We start from the raw sequence: 16,314 nt of genomic DNA, 5'->3' as shown, positions 1-16,314 counted from the left end.
CAGCTGCAAACATTCAGAACCTGCAATGTGCAAAGTATGAATCTAGGAAAATTGGAAATTGTCAAAAGTGAAACGGAATGCATAAACATCCATATCCTAGGCATTAGTGAGCGGAAATGGACTGTATTGGCCATTTTGAATCAGAGAATCATATGGTCTACTAGGCCAGGCATGACCCCTTGAAGAGGAAGGGCTTTGCATTCATCATTAAAAAGAACATTTCAAGGTCTATCCTGAAGTACAATGCTGTCAGTGATAGGATAATATCTATATGCCTACAAGGAAAACCAGTTAATATGACTATTATTTAAATTTACACACCAACCGCTAAGGCCAAACACAGAGAAACTGAATGTTTTTACCAACTTCTGCAGTCTGAAATTGATTGAACATGAAATCAGGATGCATTGATAATTACTGCTGATTGGAATGCGAGAGTTGGAAACAAAGAAGGATTAGTAGTTGGAAAACATGGTCTTGTGTCCTACAAGGTTACTATGAGTAGGAATCTCCTGGAAGACAGTGTTTTTTTTTTTTTTTTCCTTGTTTAATATAGGATGTATATTTTTCTGCATGTTTGGAAGATTTTAATGTTTAGTTAACATTCCAAATGTCATATATATTACAATAGAGTACAGTGGAGAAGATAGTAGAATAGGTAGTTTTTAATACCAGTTTATTTGATAACTAAGTGCCCTTTATTACTTCAACTCTTGGTGTGTTAATTGCTTCCCTTACCTTTCTTACAATGATACATGATTTAAGGACTAAAGGAGATACTTGCAGAAGCACCTAAAGGAATATATTCAATATATGTAGAAGGTGCTACTTATAATCATACTACTTCCTGCTATTGACAACTGGATATTTTCTAAATTACAAATTATATACCATCCTTCATGGTTGGTACTATGCTGCTTTCAGGGGTATGTTTTCTGTTTAACTCAAGATCAGCCATTTGAATGGATCAGCTTCCTACTGATATAACTTTTTCATAAATAAATAACCTCCCTCAGTATTCCAGAGCTAGGAATGTAATTTTCTAATGTAACATTTTTTTCTCTTGTATTTTCTCCTTTCTTCCTTAATCCACCTAAACTCTGAGCAAACTTTAAAAAGCTTACAGGTGTATCAGGAAAAAGGTGTCATTTTATCAGGTTTGGAATTAAGTTGTTGTAACAAGAGGAAATGAACAATGAAGTAGAAATCAAACTCATTGTTAATTACCAAATCTTTTCAAATCTGCATAAAATTATTCATTAGTTTAGTGATCAGTTTTGATGTTTGTTGGTTTCATTTCACCTGGGAGCATGGTAAAAGTGCAAAATTAGTATGTGTTGAATCCTCAAATTGAGTTTAAAGATGTAAGAATTCAGTAAATTATTCATAGTGTAATGAGGATATTCTGCAAGGAGAAAATGCAAATATGTCTTTGAATCTCTAGTACGTAGATTAAAAAAACACGTCAATATTACATGCAGCACCTTTTAGGATACAGGACATTTGTAGCTCAAGCCATTCATATAAGAGGGCATGGGGGTTTCTCAACAATTTGCTTAGCAGTCTGATATCATCTCTTCCACTTTTAAGTGTATTGTCAAAAGAAATTCAGCGTAAATTAGCTCTATGATAGCAGGTAAATCACTATGACTCAAAGTCTAACAAGTTTCACAAAGAACATTTTTAAATGTCATTAAAAGCCCCTGATTGAAGAATTTAAAAAGTCTGGGGCCTAGAGTTCCACATTTCATTGCATTGCTTTTTGCTTTTCTGAGCTAATACAACAGTTTTCCTTTATACAGGCATCCATTTATTGACTAAGAAAAAAATAATTGAACAAGCTTTGCAATTTCAGATTCCTACCTATGTGCTGAAGTTACAAGGGTCTCTGACCTCGAGGAGCTTATGGCCCAGTGGGGAAGTTAGAAATTCAAGTCAACAATTATGATACATGAAACAGATGCTAAAATGGAAAGATGGGCTGTGTCCTGTGGGACTGCAAAGCAAATTTAACTGGCAAAGCAAATTATTAAGGGCTTGGAGGTCAATGTTATTTTAGCATAGTGTAAAGTTTAAAATGGTTAAGAAGCCCAGCCCACTGATATAAGTAACATTGTATTTCTACATTTAGGTACAATGGTAAACAATGGTGAATGTTTAATAACGAGTGAGTGGCCTTTTTGCGTGGCTACTAAAAAAAAAAAAAACTTTTTTTTTTTTAGCTACTAAAGCATGGTCTATTTACTTACCTGCTGTAAAAAATCTTAGTTGTCCCCTTCAAATGCGGCATTTCTCTCCTGCTCTCCCGTGGTTGATTTATAACCTTCTGAGAGTACAAGCTGTCTGCAGCAAAATCTTCCAAGGAGAAGATGGCTATCTAATGCCATTCTTTGCTTTTCTAAAGTATTCCACAGCTCTCAGCACCCTCTGAACTCTTCATTCAGTATTCCTGTCCTTCACTGAGGATTAATTCTGCTCTTAGACCAAAAGTAGGCAGGGTTCTTGTTCTTATCTACTACAGTGCTGGTGCCAACCTGTAAGTCACAAACTCAAGCTTTATTCTCTTTGTCTTGCATAGACTAATTTACTCTAGGAACATATAGCACACAAATCGGTCTCTATCACTTACTTTTAGTGCTGGATGAATACATAGGAGTGACTTAAAGTTACAGTATCATTTGCAACCAAAGACAGGACAGCCTATACACCAAAGTGCATTGCAGCATTATTCACAATAGCAAGAATGTGGAAACAACCCAAGTGTCCAGCAACAGACGAATGGATAAAAAACAAAATGTGGCGTGTCCATATACAATGGAATAGTATCCAGTCATTAGAAGGAATGAAGTTTGAATACATGCTACAATGTAGACGAACCTTAAAACCATTATACTAGGTGAAATAAGCCAGACACAAAGTACAAACGTTGGATGATTCCTTGTATATGAAACATCTAGAACAGGTAAAAACGTAGAGACTAAAGTGGTTTCACCTTACTAGGCACTGGAAGAAGGGAGGGTTGCTGCTTAATGAATAATGAGTTTGGGATGATGAAGAGGTTTTGGAAACAGCGGTGATGAAAAAACAACAGGATATTTGCTTCATCATGTTACTTTTTCAAGACTGAAGCAGATGATTAAATGGAACTAATTGTAGAATCGTATTTTAATTCCAAAGAAAAGAGGTGAGGTGATTTATTTGTAATCTTCTTACCTAAAGTCCCAGAAAAATGTTTAGCATTAGCATCAAATGCTTTTATATTAAATAGAAAAAAAGCATATTTTATGGGATGTTGCATCAGTAGATTAGAGTCTACACTATAAAAACATGACTAAAATACATTCATTGCAAATAAACATGGAAGAAACAAATAAAAGAGCTATTTGAACGTGACCAGGAAGTCCATAGAATTTTCTGTGTGTCATCCCTTGCGGTCTTCAGAAGGAAAACTGTGGCAAGTATAAGGGCCCTGAAGTGTAAAAAGGAAAAAAAAGACCATCTAATGTAAGTCCTGTTATAGCAACATAAACGCATAAAGCCCAGGTCAATGGTTAAAATAAATAAAGCCGTGAGAGAGGCAGAAACCAGAGTCAATAAAACACCGAAGAGGTAGAAATTGATGCTGCATGTTGGGCGAAAGCTGGGCAAGTAGAAGCATATTTACTCCACTCTTCACTGAAATTCCCTGAAGATAATAAAAGTAACAGAATCTACATTTAAAAAAAATGGACAAAAATACAAAAGGGTTCCTTAAAAAGTGGGACAAACATAAAAAACTCTTTTGGCTACAAAATTGCAATTCTATGAGGATCAAATTATCTCTAAATTATTTTTAAATTTTATGCTATTGTTATAAACATTTAAAGTAGATTTGTAACTATCTTTGAAATTTGACAAAATGATTCTTATATTTCATCTGGAAAAAAAGAAAAGATGAGAGAAAAAAATCTGAAAAAGATTAAGGAATAGAGTAACAGTCATAAATAAAGTAAAAATTTACATTACTACAAACAATATGGCATAGGCAAAGAAATAAACAGAAACATAAATTTAAAATTTTTAAAAAGGAGGGTATCCAAATTTACATGGAAACTTAGTGTCTGATAAAGGCAGCATTCTAGTAAGTAGAGAAAATATGCATTATTCATTACAATATTGGGGAAAACTTAATAACCAGGAAACAATATCAATTCCCTTACAATAAATAATATTTAAGGCAAATCACAAAATTAAATTTATAAAGCAAAAGAAATAAGCAAGCAAATAACTTTGCTCCAAGTAGTAAACAGAGAAATCCTTTTAAAGTAAAGGAGAAACTCCAACTTATAAATACAATTTAAGTATCCATTAGAGTCCCTGAGTAGCACAAAGGTCTAATACATTCAGCTGCTAACTAAAAGTTTGGAGGCTTGAGTCCACCCAGAGGTACCTTGAAAGAAAGGCTTGTGGTTTACTTCCAAAAAATGAGCCATTGCCAACCCTATGGACCACAGTTCTACTCTGAAGTCGGAATCCAACTGAGAGCAGTTGGTAGTTATCCATTAAGTTTCTTTGGTCTGGGAACGTCAGGAAACTGACTCTAACATATTGAAGCAAAAAATAAGATATTTTGGGATAACTTATTTTTTATTTTTTTTCCTTTTATTTGAAAGAAAAGCTGTGCAGTCAAGGCACTGAGTTAAAAGGTAAGAGAGAAAAGATTTGAGTACATTTTGGGCACTGTCATTCACATGACTCAGTAGCAATAATTTTGAGTTTCAACATTTAAATTTTATAATTTTGCAGAGAATATGTAAATGACCCAGTCTCAGTGAAGTGCCTTTCATTGGAAAACAGCTACAGTTGGTTCAGAGTCCTGTAGACACTGACAGTCCTTCCCATGAACTCATACCCTGGTGAGCCAGGTTTCACCATGGCATCTCTCATAACTATAAGTTTTAAATCACCAGTAGAGCAAACAAATATAACAAAAAATCAAAAGGAAAGAAGGGAAAATTTTGCAACAAATATGATAAAGACTAAGTTTCCATTTTTAAGAGACAAAACATAAACGATATTTTTAAAAAGCCATGAGGGGAAGAATATCAAAATTGATGAAAACAGAAACTCTGGAGTCACAACAGCTCAGGTACAAACCTCCATATTACTATATGTGTGTGAGCTGACGCAGTTGTTTTTTGTTTTTTTTTTCCTCAAACCATCCATTTCTTCATCTGAGTAATACAGATAAAATGGAACCCACCTAGTGGTTTGCACGTTAGATGAAATAATAATTACTGTAGGACAGTGAAAAAGAGCAAGACCCACAATAAGATGGATTGACTCAGTGGCTACAACAATGGGCTTAAGCATTGTGAGGGTGGTGCAGGACCAGGCAGTGTTGTGAGCTGTTGTTCATAGGGTCACTGTGAGTTGGAGCTGACTTGACAGCACCTAGCAACAGCAACAAACCACCCAGACCCAGTGCTCCAAGCACTTAATAAAGAAAAGACATACTTCTTTCGATAAATATCATTAATCCACTAGAAATATACATAACTGTTTATATATATATAACTGTTTATAGGTAAATATGTATACATGGTAAAACCTATAGGAAGATATCTCAACCTTATTTATATTTAAAAGGATGCAATTTTAAATGATAGAGAAGTTTCATTTGACTATCAAATTGGTAAAGTCAAATAATACCAAGTATTGTTGAGGGTTTTCAATTGACCAAAAATTGCTATGCACATTTTTGAAGGCAGTTTATTGATAACATTCAAATAAAAAAAGGACATGATACACCTTTATTTTGGACACAGAAGCAACAAGCACTCCCTACTGGACCCCGGAGCCTGCTTTCTTTTTCGTCTTTCAGCAAATCTTGGGTTTCCCCAAGTCTCCTGCCGGCATGTGATCATCTCCTAGGGTCAGAGGCACAAGACCATGGCAAGTGTACAGTAAGCTTGCCATCCACCAGCATCTAGCTGGTTATATGTCCAGGTTTGCAAAACCAAACTCTATCAAAAAATGGAAACCCTGTTGGCATATTGTTAAGAGTTTGGCTGCTAACCAAAAGGTTAGCAGTTAGAATCCACCAGGTGCTTCTTGGAAACCCTGTGGGGCAGCTTTACTCTGTCCTAGAGGGTCGCTATGAGTCGGAATCAAATGATAGCAATGGGTTTGGTTTTCCTGGTCATCAACAAGTGATACTGAGGTCTACTATTAAATAGGGGTTGATGCATATTTAGCTTCCGATCCCTGAGCTGGACATGTAGCTTTGTCAAGAAACCACGAATTGGATGAGTTTAGATATTTCCAACCATTCATAAATCCTTGATTTAGAGGCCCATTTGTCTCAGGGTTTTCGACTGCCGATGAAAACATATAAAAGAAAAATAAATCTTTTTTTTCTTTTATGAATGAAAACACATAGAAGAGATAAATGGTTAATACTCCAAACCTCTAAATAAATACATTATTATACATTCATTCCACAGATAAATTCACACAAATGCCTGAATGTATAAACATAATCTTTCTTCCAACACTGTAGTAATAATAAAGAAAGAAAAAAACAAACAATGTTTCTTATTCAGGAACTGATTAAATTATGATATAATTATGATGATGCAGTGGTTGAGAGCTCAGCTGCAAACCAAAAAGGCCAGCAGTTCAAATCCGCCAGCCACTCCTTGGAAACCCTATGAGGCAGTTTTGCTCTGTCCTATAGGGTCGCTGTGAGTTGGAATCAACTCAACAGCAATGGGTTATGTAACTATTAAAAAATGTAAATTGAGATGACTGGAAGTAACATGATCATTTACGTAACACATACATACACTCATACTAATCTAGTATGTTTGCTTCAGGAATCTCAGTTTAACTGCTATTCTTCAAATATCAGGTAAGTATTAGCAATGCCTGTGGTAGCAAATTCAAAATGAATAGGAAGTAGTGGTTATGTGTTGAGTTCAGGATACATGTCACAACTAAATTTATCCAAATTCAGTTTCTAAAAAATTACGATACCATATTGCACAAACAAAACATATCAGAGAGAGATTTGCCTCAAACTGCTGGTGGGTGAACTCAGATACAGATATTCACATTCATAGACTACTTCTAGAAGGCTGCAAGAGATAATTTTGTCAGAGATTAATAAGTTGGAGTGGTGCCAAAATGCTGAAAGGTGACCTTTATTTCCTATTTCATACTCTTCTGTATACTTTTAATTTTTTTTTTTTTTTTTACTGTTTTGTCACTAGGTACCTTCAAATTAGTCCATACTCATAGCAACCCTATGTACAACAGAATAATACATTTCCCAATCCTGGGCTATCCTCACAATTGTTGTTATGCTTGAGCCCATTGTTGCAGCCACTGTGTCAATCCATCTCATTGAGGGACTTCCTCTTTTTTGCTGACCCTCTACTTAAGCAAGCATGATGTCTTTTTCCAGGGACTAGTCCTTCCTGATAACATTTCCAAACCACCTGAGACAAAGTCTCACCATCCTTGCTTCTAAGGAGCATTCTGGCTGCACTTCTGTCAAGGCAGATTTGTTCGTTCTTCTTGCAGTCCATGGTATCTTCAATATTCTTCATCAACACCATAATTCAAAACATGTCAATTCTTCTTCAGTCTTCCTTATTAATGTCCAGCTTTCACATGCATATGAATTGATTGAAAATACCATGGCTTGGCTCAGATGCAACTTAGTCCTCAAGGTCACATCTTTGTTTTTTAACACTTTAAAGAGACCTTTTGCAGAAGATTTGCCCAATGCAATGTGTCCTTTGATCTTTTGACTGCTGATTCCATGGGTGTTGATTGTGAATCCAAGTAAAATGAAATCGTTGACAACTTCAATATTTTCCGCTTTTATCATGATGTTGTTAATTGGTCCATTTGTGAGGATTTTTGTCTTCTTTAGGTTGAGATGTAATCCATACTGAAGGCTGGAGTCTTTGATTTTCATCAAAAAATACTTCAAGTCCTCTTTGATTTTGGTGAACAAGGTTGTATCCTCTGCATATCATAGGTAGTATTGAGTCTTTCTCCAATCCTGATGCCCCATTCTTCTTCATATAATCCAGCTTCTAGGATTATATGTCCAACATACAAATTGAATAAGCATGGGGAAAGGATGCAACCCTGACACATACTTTTCCTGATTTTAAACCATGCAGTACCTCCTTCTTCTGTTCAAATGACTACCTCTTTGCCTATGTACAGGTTCATCATGAGCACAACTAAGTGTTATGGAATTCTCATTCTTCACGATTTTATCCATAACTTGTTATGATTCACCCAGTGGAATTCTTTTGCATAGAAAGTAAAACACAGGGAAACATCTTTCTAGTATTCTCTGCTTTCAGCCAAAATCCATCTGACTTCAGCAGTGATATCCCTGGTTCCAAGTCCTCATCTGAATCCAGCTTGAATTTCTAGTAGTTCCCATCTGACGTACTTCTGCAACCACTTTTGAATGGTCTTCAGCAAAGTTTTACCTGTGTTTGATATTAATGATATTGTTTGATAATTTCCACATTCTATTGGATCATCTTTCTTTCGATGGCACAAATATGGATCTCTTCCAGTCAGAAAACTCTGGTGGCATAGTGGTTAATATCAAGGGAAAAGAAAAAGACTTAAAAGTCAGTTTTGCTTTCTTTTATTTTACTAAAAGAAATACATTTTTTTTAATAAAATGGAATTTTCTAGGAAAAAAATTCTGTGGTCATAAACCTATATTTAAAAAAGTAGAAAAAAAATTGTTTGCCATTTCAAACTTCCAATATTACTAAATTTTAAAACCAGGTGAAATGTAGTCTCCTTTAGCTTCTCAAGAAGAACACAAAATGTTTTCTAGAAGAGGAATTCATTTCCTTAAGTTGAAATCATGAAATTCCACCTCCTGCTGTAGAGTGATTTCCACCTTATCACCTCCCCTGACCATCCCTATCCCACTTGGGTAGTTGTCAATCCCTAGAACAGTAGATAAGAGTCAGAATCGACTCAATGGCAATGGGTTTTTTGGGGTTTTAGAACAGTAGAAGAGCCCTGGTGGCTCCATGCTTAAGAGCTCAGTTGCTAAAGTATAGGTTAAAACCCTCCTTGCCCTTCACCGCTAATTATAAAAATAAAGACGTATATGAAAATTCAGGAAATCACTAGAAGTTTTGTCCTCAGTATATTTATGTTAAAAAAAAAAAGTATCTCGTGAGAAAAGCACAGCTCTACACTAAATGGCTTGCTTGGGGCCTTAAGGCTCACAATCTCTGAGCTGTTTAGTGGCCTGTGTCAAAAAAATTACTTGTTTCAGTCCAATTTCTCTCAATTCAATAACCCCTAAGCCTCTCAAAACGAAGTAAAGTTAAAATGATTTTCAATTGCTTTGGACTAGGATGTGTCAGGCAGTCGCCCACATTTCATGGACATCAATAGAATAAAGCACTCACCCTTAAACCTTTCTCCTTTCCTCGTTAATCAAAATTCCAATGAGCTGATCTCTTCTTTAGTCTAGTCTAGAAGAGATTTATGAGAAATGGGATTTTTTCTGACTCATAACTTTGAGCTAAGTACTCTGGATATCTACTCCAGAGAAAAACAACACAGCTAATCATCCTGTTTAAGTCTAAATAATACACACTTGATTAAGTCGCTTACTCCTAAAGTCCAGCAATCAAGAAGCTTGACAGAAATGAGAGCAAGGCTTTCTGTTTTGGACGTTATATTGGGGTGAATGGCTTTTCTCACAGTGGTTTATTTAGTCACACATTCTAATATAAGTTCATTGTGTCAGAGAGGTAGAATCACAGGGATTAACGATGGAAGATTTCACTTACTCAGCCGCCTGTCGTCACCTGTCAAATTTCTACCCATTCATCACCTAGCCTGTCACACTTGACATAAGCTTCTGCAGGAATGGGCGAAGGGGAGGCAGGAGAGGCTGGATAAATGTCTTCATGATCATCTTTAGCAATGTCAGTAGCTCAGCACTCTCAGTATTTTCAACTTGCCTGTGACAGCTTTTCTACTCAGGCTGAAGCTGCATTCCAAATTGATATTTGTGGCGGCTTGGATTCTGGGCTAGAGCAATGCCTAAGGCAAGCCAAATTCTGCAGTTTGATACCAGTAAACAATATGATCTCTCTTTGTGTTTATGTGGGTGAGCTGGAGTGGAATGAGGGAAGGATAACTTCAAATGACAGTTGCCACAGGTGATTAATTTTTTTCTGTCTTTTACAGATTTACTCTGCCTAGTCTAATTTAAATTGGTGTTCATAATGATCCTTTCATTTTACATAAAAGAGGAAGAGACACTTTTACTCATGAAACAAATAAACAGGCAGGATGTCATACATGAAGATAATGCTCCTGACTCATCATAAATAAGGTGGGCTGTGAGGTCGTTTCCTCTTTATTGATACTTTCCCGACCAGCCCAGTTGTGACCAGGAGGGGCAATTCTTAGATACCTGCGTGGAAAAAAAGGGTGGGAGCCTGTGATGCTGCTAAGGTTAGGGATGGAGAAAGCCAACACAGAGGTATGAGGAAAAGAGTCCAGGAGAGCCAGAAAGAACAGGAAATATACCCCAAGTCAACATTTCTAATTGCATTCAGGGGAAAGTGACTTAATCTCACTATAGCTCAGTGAACGATGGGAAAATTGGCTGCTATTAAGGGACGTTGTGAGGATTTAATAGGACAATGTGCATGAAAGTGTTTTAAAATGTTTCAAAGCATTACTCAAATATCAGCTGAATATTATTAATTACATAATATGAAAGGAAAACTGACAATTGGTCTTGGGAATCAGAAAGAGAACAAAGTCTCACATTTGATTAACTTTCCTCTATATTTTATGGTCTAATTTTAGTCATCATTTAGGTTTCCATTTTGGGAAACATGGAAGTATAAACATGGAAGCAGCAGGACCAGTATATGTAAAAATATTTAAGTAATGCGTATTTAAGGAAATTGGCAGCCTAGAAATGAGCAACTTTTTTAAGTAATTTTAGGCATCTCATGGGAAAATTACAACATAGAAATAAAGCGGTGCAATGCTAAATAAATCCTTTTAAATATAATGGCCTCTCAAATAACAATTCATTTTTATGGGCCACGGATTATCAAGTTGTTTCTTGACAATAAGCAAATAACTCACATTTTTTATTTCAGTGCAGAAATATTCTTAGAATTTGTGATTGCAATGGAAAATATCAGGATTTTTCACTTTCTCATCGTTCAGTCAATAGTCAAGGGCTGTACGGTGATTACCTGACATACATTCAAACAAATGTGAGCTCCCGCATTGATCTACGGCTCTCTGGGGAGTGGTGCTCTCAGAAGTTCTGTTTCTGAATAACAAGGTGAGGGTGAGCCAATGCAAACTTCCTTTGAAAGAAAATGTCAGATCTAGAATAAAAAAAACAACAGAAATATCATAGCCTGCTTTAAAAGATGCATAGGGCTGCATTTCCTGAGTTTGTCCTATACACACACACCCTCAGAAAACCTGATAAGCATGCACATTCAAAATATTTATGAGACTACAAAATGTCCAATCAATTCTGAGGAAAAGAACAGAATTACCAAGAGTCTTCAATTAGTATCCAAAAAAATATTTTAAATTTGAAACTCAGCGTTAAGCAATGATTGCTTGTCCTGACTGAGACAGTAACTCTCTGCCCTCTAAAGCCGTGCATGGTATTTATTCAACAGGCGGGAATCCACCAGGTAAAAAATCGACAGGAAATAAAACAGATTGATTTTTTTCCTAAAACAGTATCATTTTTTTGTCTCATAACCTCTTAGCTAAACCAGTATTTTACCTTACTAATCACCTACTTCTATCGTTTCCCTAGTCAATACTATCATACATACAATAGTCAGATTGTAATTTCCAAAACCCATCTCTAATCATGATTCTTTCATTCTCAAAACAATCAGTGAATTCCCATTGACACTATACTCACCCCTGAATCCCCATAAGGCACATTCTAACATGCCAGCAATGTTTTATCCTTATTTCCCATTGGTCTCTCCATATGTACTCTACATTCCAGTCAAATTAGAACCACCTATTTCCTTCCTAACCCTACCTGGGTTTTTCTTCTATGCTTAGCCTACTTTGCTTGGAATGTCCTCAGCTCTTCTTCCATCTCTTCCTGGTTGAAATCTCACATATCCTTCAAATTCTAAGTCAAAATTATAATCTTAGTTTATTGATTGAATACCATTTCTCAGCATTCCCAATTTCCTTTAAAATACCTAAGAAGACTCAAAAGCATATGACAGCCCTTAAAACGGAGCTCAATACTAGAAGCTAAACAGCAACCAAAATCTGAGAGCGATTTTTATTGGTTATAAAATACATATGCAAACCTGAAATGCCATTCCATATTGACAATTAATGTTTGTTTGCTTGTTGTCATTTGAAAAACACCACCCTGCACAACCTTTGGGTAGCAAGAGTTTGTCCCAACCCCTCTGCCCATCCAACGTTGTTGTTGCTGTTAGTTTCCTTTGAGTCAATTCGGACTCATGGCGATCACATGTGTGCAGAGTAGAACTGCTCCATGGGGTTTTCAAGGCTGCGACCTTTCAGAAGCAGATTTCCAAACCTGTCTACTGAGGTGTCTCTGGGTGGTACAAACCACCAAGCATTCAGCTAATAGTCAAGTGCTTAACCATTTGCGCCACACAGGCACTCCTCCCATCCAACTATAAAAAAAAAAAGATCCCTATTATTAAGACCCAGAGTCTTAACCTAGTGTCTCTCTACTTAATTCCATTAATGTTTTAAATGGTCAAAAAAGAGATTTTCAGTACACTTTACTTTCTTAAATAGACTATCATTCCCAGAAATTGTGGGGTTAGAAAGTAGGAGGAATTGGTGGTGAAAAAGAGGTTCTACAGCAGTGTAATCCAAGCAAAACATGGTTCAGGAGACAGGCTAGAGAAACAAGAATCTGGAATAATTTATCTGTGGATGAGCCAAGTTTTGTAATCTCTTGGGAAGAGCATCAGACAACAGAGTTTTGGAAAATAGGAAGAGATGTACATATTCCTTGACCAAGTATAAATACAGTAAGTAAATACCTGTTTAAAAATAAGGAAATTGGCCAGAAGATGTGCATATTATTCTGCTTGTCATGCGTAGATCCTGTGTAGATCGGAGAAAAAGAAGCCTACCACACACCCAAGAGCAGGTGTCTGTGATCCTTTTACTTTTAACTGCATAACAAAAATAGACTACCTTTGTTTATGAGAACTAAGGACATTTTGTGAAAGGAATTGTCTGGAAAAAAAAATTTTTTTTTTCTATTTCTTCTTACTCTGTAGGTTTGCAATGTGCAGTATAATACAAAATTGATTCTTGTATTTGATAATGTGAAACTTAATACATTTCTGCTGAAATTATCTGACAACCCTCCCCAAGAGTATAGCAGATAGGGGGCTAAGGATGTGCCATATAACTTACATTTTGCATCCATTGTTCTGGATTTTTTTTTTTTTTTTTTTCTTGCTTTCAGAATAGGCCAAAAGGAAAATATCTTGCTTGGAACTTTTGAAAAATTCTGACTATTCAGTAAATGACCTAATAATGTCTTTGTATATGCCTAGATCTGAGTTATAGGGATTGCCCGGAAATATTAGATCTAAAAATAAGCATTTGGATAGAAAACATTACATACAAGATTCTGTCCTAAAATGTACGAGTCATTATGGATGATTAAGGTAATTCTCTCTAATTCAAATGAGGCTTTGGAATAAGTTGTTCTTAAAGAAATGAACCAATGGATTCCAATATCATTCCAAGAAAATTAATAGATTATCTAATAAAGGGAGAGCTCAATGAATACTAACAAACAACATACTAGTATAATAGGTAATGAGTCCCATAAAAAAAGGATATATATGTAAGCCATAAAAGGTAATCTATATAAGCATTTGAAGGGGAGAATAAAAGCAAAAAAGCATGTCACCAAGAGCAACCAGTAGATGTAACTAGTGAGACTTACAGAAAAATCCATAAAATTACTTACCAAAATGTATTAAAAATTTAAAAACCATGGGATTTGGGGAACTGTTTTGTCATGGATACAAAACTGGCTTAGAGACAAGAGGAAAGGTTAGGGATAAGTAGGCTCTTTTCTAAATAAGGAAGTGTAAACACCAGAGCTCCATAGGGCGCAGTGGCAGCATATGCCTTATTTAACATTTTTATAAATGATTTAGCAGGAGTACATAAGGGGATCTCAAAGTTTGTGGAAGGCTTTCCTGGGTAATGCAAAGGCTTGTGGGAACTAAGAGCTCAGGAATATTTTGTAATTTGCATTATAAGTAGAAAATTAATTTTAATTTGGGGTAGTTTATTAAAAAAAAATCTAAATCTTATGCAGAGGATGTTCAATTTGGAAATACCAGTTTTCACAAGGCCATGAACCTTGGAATTACTATAAGCCACATCCTTCAAAACATCAGGAATGAGGGAATATTTTATTCAAATATAACAATCCAATGTTCATCATCATTAAGCAAACTCTTTGGAAAATATTAAAATACTATCTTTCGTTTATACTATACCTGAAGCCATATATATATGTATATACATAGCACAGAATCTCCAAAGAAAGCTCATTATCAGGTAACTGAAATTCTTTACGAGATAATGAGGGAACTGCAAACTAATGTATCTTTGAAAATAAAAAAAGCAAATTCCCTCTGCTTAGGCTCTAAATCACATAGTGTCTTTCCTGCTCAGTCCCCACTTGGGTGGCCAGTCTTTATTTGCATGTTCAGTAGTTAATTTGCTCAGTATTTGATCTTTCCCATCAGCATCAGTATTTAAGCATATGTCGCTAGCTCATGTTGTAAAATTCAATGGATTTGTTTCTAGTTTATAAAGGATTATTGAGCATATGTTTGCCTCTGTTAGCCCCTGAAAATATTGGAAAATTGCTATAAAAGGACAAAAATATATGTTTTCTGTGTATATCCAGAACGTGAGTCTGGTTATAAGCAGAATAAAATTTTCGCAAATTTCTAGATGACAAAAAGCAAGCATATGAGTACTGTCAAAAATTAATGGGAACGATGAGGACCAAAATCTGTAAGTGCCCTACTGAAGTACAAAAGATAATAAGAGCATCTTAAAAGCTTCTGAGAAGAAAAATAACAGTTCATTTATAAAGAAGAAGGTATCTGATTGGCATCAGAAATCAAATAAAAGATGTAGGATGCTGGAGGTTGGTGGCTCGATGACTTCAAATTCCTGACAATATAATAATTCTAAGGATAGATTTCTTTATCTAAATTATCAATCAAGACTGAGAACATTGAAACCATAGATTACTTTGGGTAATATTGACATCTTCACAATATTTAATTTTACAATCTAGGACACAGAAAGTCCTGAATGCACTTCCATTTATTTGTTGTTGTTGTTAGGTGCCTTCGTTGTCAGGTCCTGTGCCATCCTCAAAATCATTGTTGTGTTTGGGTCCACTGTTGCAGCCATTGTGTGAATCCATCTCTTTGAAGGTCTTCCTTTTTCACTGATCCTCTACTTTACTAAGCATGATGTCCTTCTCCAGGGACTGGTCACTCCTGATAACATATCCAAAGTATGAGAAACAAAGTTTTGCCATCCTTGCTTCCAAGGAGCTTGGCTGTACTTCTTCCAAGACAGGTTTATTCATTCTTCTAGCAGTTCATGGTATATTTAGTATTCTTCACCAACACCAAAATTCAAAGGCATCAATTCTTCCTTAGTTATCCTTATTCACTGTCCAGCTTTCACATGCATATGAAGCAAATGAAAACACTACAGCTTGGATCAGGTGCACCTTAGTCCTTGAAGTGACATCTTTGTTTTTTAACACCTTAAAGAGGTCTTTCGCAGCAGATTCGCCCAATGCAACGCATCTTTTAATTCTCAATTGCTTTTTCCAAGGGCAGTGATTGTGGATCTAAGCAAAATGAAAGCCTTGACAAGTTCAATATTTTCTCTGTTTATCATGATGTTGCTCATTGGTCCAGTTGTGAGGATTTTTGTTTTATGTTGAGGTGTAATACATACTAAAGGTTGTGGTCTTTGATCTTGATCAGTAAGTGCTTCAAGTCCCCTGTACTTTCATCAAGCAAGTTCCATTTATTTAGTTCTTTAATTTCCTTCGGTAATGAGTTATAGTTTTTTCTTCTTTGGTTAAATTAATTCATAGATGCTTTTTTTTTTTTTAGGAAAACCTGGTGGTGTAGAGTGATTAAAAGCTACAGCTGCTAACTGAAAGGTCAGCAGTTCGAATCCACCAGGCAC

The sequence above is a fragment of the Loxodonta africana genome, chromosome 1 (genome assembly GCF_030014295.1).
Source record: "Loxodonta africana isolate mLoxAfr1 chromosome 1, mLoxAfr1.hap2, whole genome shotgun sequence".
Lineage (NCBI taxonomy): Eukaryota > Metazoa > Chordata > Mammalia > Proboscidea > Elephantidae > Loxodonta > Loxodonta africana.
Note: the sequence above shows the minus strand (reverse complement) of the source record.